General features: G+C 43.5%; 1 pseudogene; it reads right to left on the reverse strand.

Annotated features, from left to right (window-relative positions):
* Positions 1–4317: 4317 nt before the first annotated feature.
* Positions 4318–13012, reverse strand: part of LOC119350409 — a 52638-nt pseudogene continuing 43943 nt past the window's right edge.

Here is a 13012-nt window from a genome sequence, read left to right on the forward strand (position 1 = left end):
GTTTACCTCAAAGTTCTAGAATTAGTTGCATGAGACTTTGGGAACTAGGCTAGAGTTCAGTACAACCTTTCATCCACAGACAGATGGACATACCAAGAGAGTCAATCAGATTCTAGAGGACATGTTGCGAGCTTGTGCGCTAGATTATGGATCTAGTTGGGGCAACAACTTGTCGTAGACAGACTTCTCTTATAACAACAATTATCAAGCTAGTTTGAAGATGGCCCCTTTCGAAGCTTTGTACGGAAGGAGGTGCAGGACACCGTTATTATGGGATGAAGTTGGAGACCGTCAGTTGTTTGGACCAGATTTGATTAAAGAGTCTGAAGAGAAGGTTAAGCTGATTCGCGACAGACTCAAGGTAGCCCAGTCCAGGCAGAAGAGTTATGCGGATTCTAAACGCAAGGAGACAGTTTACGAAGTCGGAGACAGAGTATACCTTCGTGTGTCACCACTTTGAGGAGTTAAGCATTTTGGAGTCAAGGGAAACCTAGCACCACGTTTTGTGGGACCATACCAAGTTTTGGAACATATGGGAGAAGTTGCTTAGAAGCTAGAATTACCAGAAGGATTGTCAGGAGTTCACGATGTATTTCATGTTTCCCAGTTAAAGAAGTGCCACGCAGAGATGGCCGATATTCCTCTGAGAGATACAGTGCCACTGGAAGCGATTCAGCTGGATTTTGATTTAATTTACGAGGAGAAACCAGTGAAGATTCTCGAGTTTGCCAGCCGAGTCACACGCATCAAGGTTATCAAGTTTTGCAAAGTTCAGTGGAGCCACCATACCGAGGATGAAGCCACCTGGGAATGAGAGGAAGACCTAGGAAGGACCACCCACACCTATTTTCTAGCCAACCCGAATCTCGAGGGCGAGATTCATCTTAAGGGGGGTAGGTTTGTAACATCCCAAATTTTCAATTTGGAATGTTATACATAGGTCATCATATGCATATCATATTTTAATTGCATTTTGGTTGATCCTAGAAACTCTAAGCAACTCAAGGACCCACATAGAGAGTTGGGGGTTTCATTTATTTTCATATTTGAATTTTCTCAAATTTGAAAAGAGGATCATTTTGGTTTTATTGTTTTTCTCTTCGAAATATTTCCAATATTAAAATAAAAGTAAGGGTATAAAATGACTTCTCCAAAATAAAATAAATATTGGAGGAAAAATGTTAAAATCAAATAAATGATTTTTATTTGGATTTTATTGTTATTTTATTTGAATTAGAAAAATATGCAGTTTTCAAAATTGCATTTTTAGGCCACAAAAATGTTAACTTTGTTCTAAATATTTTATTTAGATAGCAAAAATTGTTTTTGGCATTTTTAGAATTTCTTTTGTACTAGTAAAAGTGCCCATGCATTGCACCGGGTGCAAAATAAATAAATGTATGCTTAAACAGTTGAAAAATACCAACCAAATCGCTTTGCAAGTAATCAAACAACAAAACTATGGACATATGATGATGGCTGGTTGTCAGTTAGTGCACAGTGCTGGAGAAAAATGATAAAACTAACCAACAAAAAACAGACTTGCTACTTAAATTGGTTCGTGATTAAAAGAATAGATCCTTTAGTTCTCAGATATACAGATTATACAACAAGAGAGCTCGAAGAATGACATCTATTCTTCGGAACAAACAGATTCACTCTGTTCTTCAAAGCTCGAACTTGACATATAGCAAGTGAATTACATAGCCACACAAGATTTATCTAGTAAAAGGGTCCGTTCGGTACAACAGGTTTGCTACGGAGCAAACACTTAGTCCTTCTGCTGTGAGTGGGTGATGGGGAGCAACGAGTCGAATGAGATCTTCATCTGCACCTCTGGTCGCACACAAACACTGACCATACATGACATAGGAGCTTTCATACAGATGGAGTGAGCTAATTATATATACTTCACAGAGATTGATAATATACTTACCGCAAAACCTCCGTCATAACTTTATTTATTTAGTTTTTCAAACGACATCAAGCAATTGTGTATACCGACAAAAGGAACAACATTTATGGTAATGAAGACTGCTCCATCAGTCTCAGAGAACATTTTATATGTACATCAAGATAAGGACAACATTGACAGGGCTCCGTTAGCAGCATAAGATAGTCCAACATGTGCAAAATAAATGCAATATCTTCCTATTTTATCCAAGAACTTTGCAAACTAACCATCTTAGTCTGCTCTCAAGAATAGGACAGCGAGAGCAAGTGAAGATGGTTGTACTTGCATGCCTAGAGTAAAAACCATAAAGCTTACATTTTAACTACCCCCTGAGTCCAAGCCGAGGTGACATATAACACAGTTTACTCAGTTCTTAAACCTAATACAATTAACTCTTCAGCTTGAACATATATCATAGAAATGCATTACTTTATAATCTGACCAAGTAAAGCAAACTCAATAAATAATATTCTTCTGTTCAAATCAGAACTGAAATTAACAAACAACAAAACTTATATAAGTTTCTACATGCTTCTTCATGTTGTGAGCCATATAATATTTTCCGGTTAGTCCTATCCTATCTAGAAACATAGGGACTGAGTGAACACATATCTGCAGCAAGGCGTGTCCTAAAGCATAGGACAAAGCATTAGCTACTAATACATGGAGGAACTCCCCAAGTAGAAGAATCAAAGGGACTAATAGAAACACTTTCTTTCTTGTCAATTGCTGCCTAGTGGCTTTGAAGAACTGCTACTGCCAACCCTGAAGCAAAATTACATCTGCATCAATAGGAAATGAAGGTTAATTTCAAGAGTGGATTTTTGTAAAGGAAATAGCAATTAAAATGGTCTTCATTTTAGTAATATCTTCTTTAATTCTTTCCCTAAGTATGTCATATCAGCAATGCGTTGTAAGAGGCCTCATCAAGTTCTATTATCTCTGAGGATACCAAAAAACCTAGCTGGAAGTTTGACCTCTCCAAACCATGATTGAATAGCATGAATCATCTCTACTTATGAGGTATACTGGAAGTCCAATCCTATCTGCATTCTATCTTGAGCGTCGATATTGCAAAAACATGAAGGATCTGCTGCATGGATAACATGACATGGATAACAGGGCGATGTTGAGTCCGAGCGAATAGCATAGACATCCATGGCTCCGCTCGGCAATGACTTCAGTCGTGAGGAAGGTCCCAGCTGCAGTGGTGCGCACGACCGTGTCTTCGGGTGCCTCGAATGGCGAGGAGTGTTGCGATGGCCATATATACAACCAAGTGTTTTATGTCCCCACTAACTATTTCTCTCAACATGTTGCGACTAAAAAGTTTATCTGATGTAATGATGCCCAAATATTTGCTCCAATACAACCAAGTGTTTTATGTCCAACGAAGATGCTTCAAAAAAAAGATATTATATATAATGTAAAGATAGAAGGTCATTTTGAATCGCTAAGAAAGAACAACTAAAATAAATCGACTCATTTGAAGTAGATTTATCTTACTTCAACATGCCATGACATATAGCTCAAAAAAACATGTTGATATATATGCATTGGACTAAAGTTTTCTTGTATACTTGGGATGCATCTCAGTTCCACACAATGATATGGATAAAAAATATATTACAAAGCAAGGATTCATATGGAACATTGAATACAAATATGTTATCTCAAACAGCATGCATCAGACAGTTCTAGTGCCTAATAAGAAAAAGGTTTTCCCTCTATTTGGTACAAAATGTTATTCTATTTAGGCTTCACAATAAATGGCACTAATCAGATACAAAGTAGACAAAAAATTGGAATAAAAAACAACATGGTGGTTGCTAATTGAAACCAAACAACTTATGTCGGCAAAAACAAATATGTTAAAATAACTAAGAGATACATATCCAGCTAGCTATGAATTTCAACATGTAAATATCAGCTTATGTGACTTGAGCTTCCCATTGGATTGTTCATTCCAGTAACACAATTAGATAACTCGTTCCACTGCCAATGTCAGAAGTTGTTGCAGCCAAAATAATCACTGGGCAACACTAATTTCCTATTGCTACTTGCCTTCTGAGTTTTATGTAATTGTAGGTATCAAGGTTTTGGCCATCAGTGTGATGACGACTCCAAAAAGAGCACTGAAAACAACGAGTTTGAAGATCAAACACTTCCTTTGAGAAAGAAAATGATATCGGAAATTGACTCTTTAGATAATTAAGTCGAATACATAGCTTAACGATAATGTTCACATCAACATGAGTTTGAAGATTTATGAAAATAAGTGCCTCGTGGCACCAGAAAACACTTGCTAAAAGGTGTAATAGAAACTTACATCATCCTGTCTCTAGCTGGCAGTGAAGTTTAATTTAATATAGACATGAACAATAAAATGCAATCTCCAGGCCAATATCCACTATTGGAGGGTTCCTCAAGTAGAATGATGCAGCTAAGTCCTGCCAAATTATAGTGAACTGTGCATTAGTCATTTTAGCAGTTCTGAGTCTATCCGCCAAGTACTTCTAAGAGATGCTAACCAAAATATTAAGAAGACACGTGTGCCTCTACATGCTAGGTAGAACAATTGAAATTGTAAAATAGCCAAATAAAAACAATACAGATCCCATAAAAAGTTCGACAAGCATTTTACATTCAAACTGAGACCATGAACATTGACAATGTCTTTCATGGTGCATGAGTTGTATGCTAGAATTTAGGATCTGTAGGCTTGTTTAGCTGACTGGTGGAGGAAGTAGTTCTCGCCAATGATTTTCTTCTGCTTAGTAAATTGAGTTGTAACTTGTTATTAACATATGAGAAAGTGGATTGGAACACTCAATTGTGGTAAAAGATAAACTTACAAAATGTGCTTGCAGATTTGGCACATTCTTGTTGTTAAACTCGTGTTCTATGAATGAATGTTGGATGCCTACAGGCACATTAAATATGTGATTTCGCTAACTTCGGATGGAAAGAATTGCCATATAATCTCGGTGCAGAATTGATCACCCTCAAGGTTATAAGAGACTCTAATTCTTGGGGCAGTAATAAGAATAATAATACAGTTAATTTTCCTTTATCACCAGGTGCAGTACGTCCATGATGAATGTATTCCTGAAAGTCAAATTTGAATAGCTTAGCACAGTCCAAAACTCCAAATATGAGAGGAATTCATACAAGTCAAAATTCAGATCATCAACATACCTCTAGTTCATCTGCTGGAGGATCGTATTGCAAAATATAATCCTAAAACAAGGCCATATATCATCATTAGGTCAGCATGAGGAAAAATATTCTGATCGCAGTCAATTAAAGATAGATTTGCCAAAGCCTCACCACATCAGGAAGATCAAGTCCACATGCTGCCACATTAGTGCATAACATGATACCCTTCTCTGCCATGTGGAAGGCGGAGAACGTTGTGGTTCGGTCACGCTGCTCTTGTTTCTTGTGGATATCGGCACACTCTATGTGGAGACAATTTAGAAGCTGTGCGTGGAACTTGACTGAACTACGTGATAAGAACAACACCATGACCTTCTTGCTAGACTGTTTCCACTTCAGGAAAGCATATAGAACCAGGAACCTCTTCCCGCTTTGAACCACACTGTAACCCAGCTGCAAGCCTTCAACATTAGCATGTCTCTGTCAAAGCATCAGCATTATTATTCCCTTTGCAAAACAATTGAGATTATCTTCTGAAGTCATGTAAAGCAAAGTGCTCGATCCAGGTTCGAGTATTGTCACCCATGAGATTATCATGGTTGTACTATCGTGGTTGCCTTGTGTGATATAAACCTGTTAGAGCACCTAATCAATCAGTATGAGAGTGGAAGCCACCAACAACCTCATGATTGAGTTGCAGAGAAAGGTGGACGGTATCCTACAACTCTGTCTTTGTTGATTGCTGATTTTTCTGATTAAATAAGAAGACGGAAGAAAAGCAACATGGTCTCACCTTTAGATTGTATGGCATGTGCCGAGGAGGCCAGCCATCCTTCTTCCCCGTTCTTCTTCTCCCTGAAAAACATGCAAATCAAGACAATCAAAACAACAAATGTATGTCCTCAAATGAAGAAAACATGCAAATCAACATGCTCACACAATAAGATAACAAATGAAATATGTGTCAAACATGCACAACCAATTCTAGCATCTATCAAGCAATTGGCGATGACTAGGTCATCTATATATGAGTATATTGACTTAGGAGTCAAATGAAAACATTTGATCGTAGGTCATACTCATCGTTTAAGCACAAGTGGGGTTACCACTTTTACATAAAGCATTAATGTATTCACACCATTAGAGTTGCTTTAGCTCAATTTTTAGAGCAAAGCCCCCCTAGATGTGATATCCCCCCAAAGAGGGATGACCTAACCTTGAGTTTTGTCTATGATGACTTCATGTAGATAGTGAAGATGTGGATGCTCAATGTTGATGTAGTCCATCAAGAGTTTGGAGCAATCCTTTGCAATTTTGCACTTTCAATACCTACATGGGTTAGTCCCACAAGGAAGATACAAGGATATCCATATACATAGACTGAATTCAGCATATGATGATATCCATGAATGCATTGAGTTACCTTGTCCCTTATCTTACCAACAAGAGGGTTTGTCACTCCATGAACTAGTGCAATATGTGGAAGTTGGTTGCACAAGTCCTTGCCAAAATGAATATGAGTGAAGTATGGTGGCGGAGTCACCCTCAAGAACACTCTAGTTCTTCTTCTTTGGGACCCACTGTTGGGGAATGTTGCATGAGAAACAAAAAATTTCCTATGCTCACCAAGATCAATCTAGGAGATGACCATCTACAAGAGGAGAGATTGCATCTACATACCCTTGAAGATCTCTAAGCGGAAGTGTTAAGAAATATGGTTGATGTAGGCGAACGTCTTCGCGATCCAATCACGATCCGTCTTGCGAACTCCTGATCCAAGTGCCGAATGGAAGACACCTCCGCGTTCAACACATGTACGGCTTGATGACGCCTTCACCTCCTCAATCCAGTGAGCGATGGTGAAGTAGTAGCTCGAGTCCGTCGGTAGCACGACATCGTGATGGTGGTGGTGGTGGAGAAATCTCAGTAGAGCTTTGCTAAGCACTACGAAGAAGAAGATGGACTATGAGGGAGAGGAAGGGTAGCACCGTGGCGTGTAGATGTGCTCAAGGGGTGTGACTGCCCTCTCTCTACCTCTCTATATATAGGGGGAAGGGAGGAGGAGGGGGGCACCCTAAATCCCATCTAGGGGGGTGGCGGCCATAGGGGTGAAACCCTAGATGGGTTTTGGGCGCCTCCACCCCGGGAGCCTTGGCCCCCAAGGCAAATGGGTTGTCTGCCCTAGGGGGGTGCTCCCAACCCTTCTGGTTACGTGGGATGGGGTGAGGGGTGCGCACAACCCCTTAGTGGACTGGTTTGCCCCCTCCCTTGGCCCGTGAGGCCCCCCAGCACTTGTCGGGCCCCCCCGAAACCCCTTTCGGTCATGCTGGTCATCACCCAGTACCCCCAGAACAATTCTGGACTCCAATACCCTTCTTCCTATATATCAATCTTTGCCTTTGTACCATTCTAGAGTTCCTCGTCATGTCCGGGAACTCATCCGGGACTCCGAACAACCTTCAGTAACCACCATAATGACTCAACTATACTTATATCATCACCAAACCTTAAGTGTGTAGACCCTGCGGGTTTGAGAACTATGCAGACATGACCGAGACACCTCTACGGTCAATAACCAATAGAAGGACCTGGATATCCATATTGGTTCCTACATATTCTATGGAGATCTTATCGGTTGAACCTCGATGCCCAGGATTCAGCTAATCCGTATGCAGTTCCCTTTGTCTATCAGTATGTTACTTGCCCGAGATTTGATCGTAGATATCTCCATACCTAGTTAAATCTCGTTACCGGCAAATCTGTTTACTCGTTACATAGTACAAGATCCCATGGCTAACTCATTAGTGACATTTCTTGCAAGCTTGTGATGTTGTATTATCGAGTGGACCCTGAGATACCTCTCCGTCATACGGAGTGAAAAATCCCAGTCTTGATCCATGCCAACTCAACAGACACCCTCGGAGATACCTATAGAGCACCTTTATAGTCACCCAATTACGTTGCGATGTTTGGTATACACAAGGTACTCCTCCAGTGTCAGTGAGTTGCATGATGTCATGGTCATAGGAACATATACTTGACATGCAGAAAATGATAGCAATAAACTTGATACGATCATATGCTATGTTCAAAGTTTGGGTCTTGTCCATCACATCATTCTTCTAATGATGTGATCCCATTATCAAATGACAACTCATGTCTATGGTCAGGAAACCTTAACCATCTTTGATCAACGAGCTAGTCTAGTAGAGGTTCACTAGGGACACATTGTTGTCTTTGTATCCACACATGTATCTGAGTTTCCAATCAATACAATTCTAGCACGGATAATAGACGATTATCATGAACAGGGTAATATGATAATAACCAATTTATTATTGCCTCTAGGGCATATTTTGTCAGGACCCCGACTCGATGTCACATTGATCTAGCCGGTAACACCTCATATCACTTTGCGGCCTCACGCACGGTATCCCCACGGGTGTCGCCTTACCTTTGCCCGGGACCGTTTGCGCCTTTTGGCTCACGTATATGATAGTGTCGCTAGCATCCATATGATAAAGAGCCCGGGCTGACATGACTAGTCGTAAACCCAAAGTGGCACAGACTTACAGGGACAGGCATCCATGACCCAGCTTCGAACGTGTCGGTCATCAGCAAGTGGGTCCGGGCTGTAGCACTGGGCTAGCAGGACTCCGGTAAACCAGGCTGTAGCGGGCTAACAGGACTCCGGTACTCAAAGCGTGACATTTCCCCGAAGGGACAGACACAGGAATGAAGAAGGACACATGCCGGCCAGCCTAAGTGTTCCAGAGCAGTAGCAAGCTACCATGGCTCAGCGGTAACACTAGGAGACATTTCCCGGTAAGAGAGGCTACTAAAGATAACAACTAGATAGTCAGATCCCACACATACCAAGCATTTCAATCATACACACAGTATGCTCGATATGTGCAAATACAACGAAGCATCACAACATGACTCTACGACACAAGTACTTTATTTAAGGCTCAGGGAGCCATACATAACATACACAAAGGTACGGGTCTCACGACCCAACATACAAGTCATACAGTCATACAAGCCAGCAGCGGAAGTAACTTGTCTGAGTACAGACAACTAGTAAAATAAAAGAGGCTTGGGAAGCCTAGCTATACTACAAGGTCCTTCACAAGCTCAGGGTCACCACCTGGGTCTTTAGCCTACTCGTTGATGTCAACGTCTACATAGAACCCATCAGAAGGGGTTGCAGCGTCTTCTGTAAAAATGTAGATTATAGCAACATGAGTACAAAGGTACTCAGCAAGACTTACATCAGATCCTACATACATGCTTAGTATCAAGAAGGGTTGGTGGAGTTATTGCAGCAAGCCAGCTTTGACTCTTGGCTAGACTATCCTACGATACTTCAACTTGAAATGGTTTTTCGCACACGAGTCCACTACTCACCACTTCAATACACTACCGAGGATCCACCTCCGTCTTCCTACGGAAGAGCCATCCTCGGCACTCACACTTATCTTGAGGCTTTTAACAGTTTCCATTTACTTGTCTATGAACTGTATAGGCAACCAAGTAGTCCTTTACCGCGGACGCGGCTATTCGAATAGATCATGTTAACCCTGCAGGGGTGTACTTCTTCATACACGCTCTCACCACTTACCGTCGTTTACACGACATGTACTCGGCAACCTTCAAGCGGAAGCCCAACGTGGGTGTCGGCCACGACCTACCTAATCACCTAAGCCTCCAGTCCGGGTTTATCGCCTATCCAGGTTCCATCCGCAGGGAGTCCGGCCGAGGTTTCCCATACGGCCCCGAACGATGTGAACAGGGTTCCCGAGATACCTAACGGGTATTCGGTACACCGTGCCACGTACCTACCGCATCACAGCCCACCCCTACGGTCAGCGCTGTCCACGGCCTCCAGTAGGCTACAAACACCAGAAACTACTTGCAACTCCTGGACGGAGAACTAGGGTGAATAAGAAGCCGAGAGGGTCCATTGGTTTCGGGCCCAATGCATGGTAGTAGCTGATTCTTAAATCACACATACAGATCTCAGTGCTTAAGGTCGGCTTCAATGAAACAACCCACCATGTACTCCTACATGGCCTCTCATCGATACCTTTACCAAATCGTGTTCACCACACCACTCTCATTACCGACATAGTCATTTCACTCTAGCCCATCACCCAGATGAACCAGACCTGACACGACTCTAAGCATAGCAGGCATAGCAAGGTAGGAACAACACATACATATGGCTCAATCAACTCCTACACATGCTAGTGGGTTTCATCTAGTTACTGTGGCAATGACAGGTCATGCAGAGGAAATGGGTTCAACTACCGTAGCACACAGCAGTTTGAAACGCGTTGTCTTAATGCAGTAAAAGAGAGCAGGAGCGAGAACATGGGATTGTATCGATATGATCAAATGGTTGGTTGCTTGCCTGATGGGTCGATGCACTGATACGGTTCTTCGTTAGGGTAATCACGGTACTCCTCGGAGGCAGAACCTATCGCAAAGGACACCGATACACAACCATCACCAAACAATGTGCAACAATATGATGCATGCATGAAACATGGCAATATGAGTGTGTTGGGCTAATGCAACTAAAACCAGAAGGGTTTGAACAAATTTGAATCAAGGATTCAAATTTCAAATTCAAATATGGCCTTTTAAAGTGCTTTTCCTTGTTCTGCTTGAAACATCAATTTAACTTGTTTGATCATGCATGAAAATAGTACAGATGGATAGATTGGATTTTTCTGATCATTTTTCATATATAATTTGTCCAATTTGGAGTTACAGAATAAAAGTTATGAATTTTTGAAGTTTAAATAATATTCTGGAATTTCCTGATTAAATTAAATCCAGAAATATAATTATTGCGCCAGCATGACGTCAGCATGACGTCAGTGGTCAACTGCGGCTGGCTGAGGTCAAACCTGACGTGTGGGGCCCACACGTCAGTGACAGGGGGGTTAAACAGAGTTAGTTTAATCCTAATTACTAATTAGTGGCGCTGGGGCCCACTGGTCAGTGTCAGGGGGTTAACTAACAGTGGTTAGCGCTAATGATGTCCACCTGGCCAACGGGGCCCACGCGTCAGTGACCCTGGGAGGGTCAAACCCCAGGTCGGACAAGTCAAACCCCACCGGCGACATGACGCCGGCGAGGTCCGAGACGGCGGCGTGATGCGGGATCGCGCTACAGGGCACGGGCGAGGCTGTGCTTGGGCTCGTTGGAGAGCCCTTGCTCCCGCGCGTCGAACAGTGGTGGTGGCCGGGCCTGAGGTGGCCGGAGTCGACGGCGGCGAGCTCGGCTGCGGCCGCCGGAGTTCGGTCGTGCACGGAAACAGGGTTGGAGCTCGAAGGCGAGCGAAGCGAGGCGCTAGGGATGCTCTATGGAGCCTTACGAACTCGTTGGACTCGCCGGGGTGACCAAATGGTCACCGGAGCTGCGTCGACGGCGAGCTCGGCGACGGCGGAGGTTCGGCCGTGGTGGGGAGGAGGCTACGGTGAAGGAACGAGGGGGAGAAAAGGGGGAAACGGTGGCGTAGCTCACCGCGGTTGCAGTGGGCGTCGAAGCGGGCTCGGGGACACGCTGGAGACGGCGAATCGACAGCGACGGTGGTCGGAGCCCGAAGAGGGGAACGGCGACGTGGCGGCGATGCAGGGCTTCCGGAGACCCGTGGAGCGGTGGGGAGGAAGAGGAGGTCGAGGCGGAGCTCCTGAGCTAGTCGGGGGAGCGAGGGGTGGCCGGAGTCGGCTGCTATGGCGAACGGCGGCGACGGTGGTGTTTGGCCGTGTGAGAGAGAGAGCGAGGGAGAGGAGGGGAGAGCCGAGGGCGAGTGAGAGAGAGCAGGGGGAAGGCGTGGCGTCGTCGAGGGGCATCGAGGCGAGGAGGGGAGGGCAGGCAGGCAGGGAGAGAGGTGGCGTGGCGCGGTGGCGCGCGCGCGCGCCGGCCACACTCCCCTCCCTCTGTCGGGACGAAGACGACAGAGGAGGGAGACGGGCTGGGCCGCCTGCTGGCTGGGCCGGCCAGCTGGCTGGGCTGCACAGGGAGGAGCCCAGGTAAGCTTCTCCCTTTTATTTTTTTTTTGTTTTTCAAATTTCTGACATTTGTTTTGATTTAAATAATATATTAAATCATTTATTTAACTTATGCCAAATTTTTCAGGGGCTAGATATATTATTCCAGAGCTCCTTTATAATTGGCATAATATTTGGACATATATTAATATATATAGAAATATATTTCCAAAGCAAATATTTATGCATTAATTCCAAATGCCCAAAATAAATGTCCATGAGCCACTAAAAATATTGGTTTGATTTTTATCTCTGTCCAATATTTTCAGAGATCAACATGAGCATTTTCTTGGACCCTTTTGGAGAAATTTTTATTTGGGTCATTTTCAAAATGATTCTGAGGGTTTCACAGATCCCCATTTCAAGTTTCTGATGAAAGAGTAAACATGATGCAACACTCTAATGCATGACTAGCTAGGGTGTGACAACTCACCCCCACTCAAAAGAATCTCGTCCCGAGATTTGGGTTCCTCCGGGAAGAAGGCGGGGTACTCGAGTCGAAGACGATCCTCCCTTTCCCAGGTTGCTTCATCCTCAGAATGGTGCGACCATTGTACTTTGAGGAACTTGATGTTCTGACGTCGGGTGATACATTCGGCCTGATCGAGGATACGAACGGGGTACTCTCGATATGTAAGATTATCTTGGAGATCAAGCGTTTCGTGGTCCACTTCACAGATAGGATCCGAGAAGCAACGCCTGAGTTGAGAAACGTGGAAGACATCGTGGACTCTGGAGAGATGCGGAGGTAGGTCCAGCTGGTAGGCAACTTCCCCTCGTTTGGCAAGAATGCGAAAAGGTCCAATGTAACGAGGAGCCAATTTGCCTTTGATAC

Source organism: Triticum dicoccoides, chromosome 1B, assembly GCF_002162155.2.
Source record: "Triticum dicoccoides isolate Atlit2015 ecotype Zavitan chromosome 1B, WEW_v2.0, whole genome shotgun sequence".
Lineage (NCBI taxonomy): Eukaryota > Viridiplantae > Streptophyta > Magnoliopsida > Poales > Poaceae > Triticum > Triticum dicoccoides.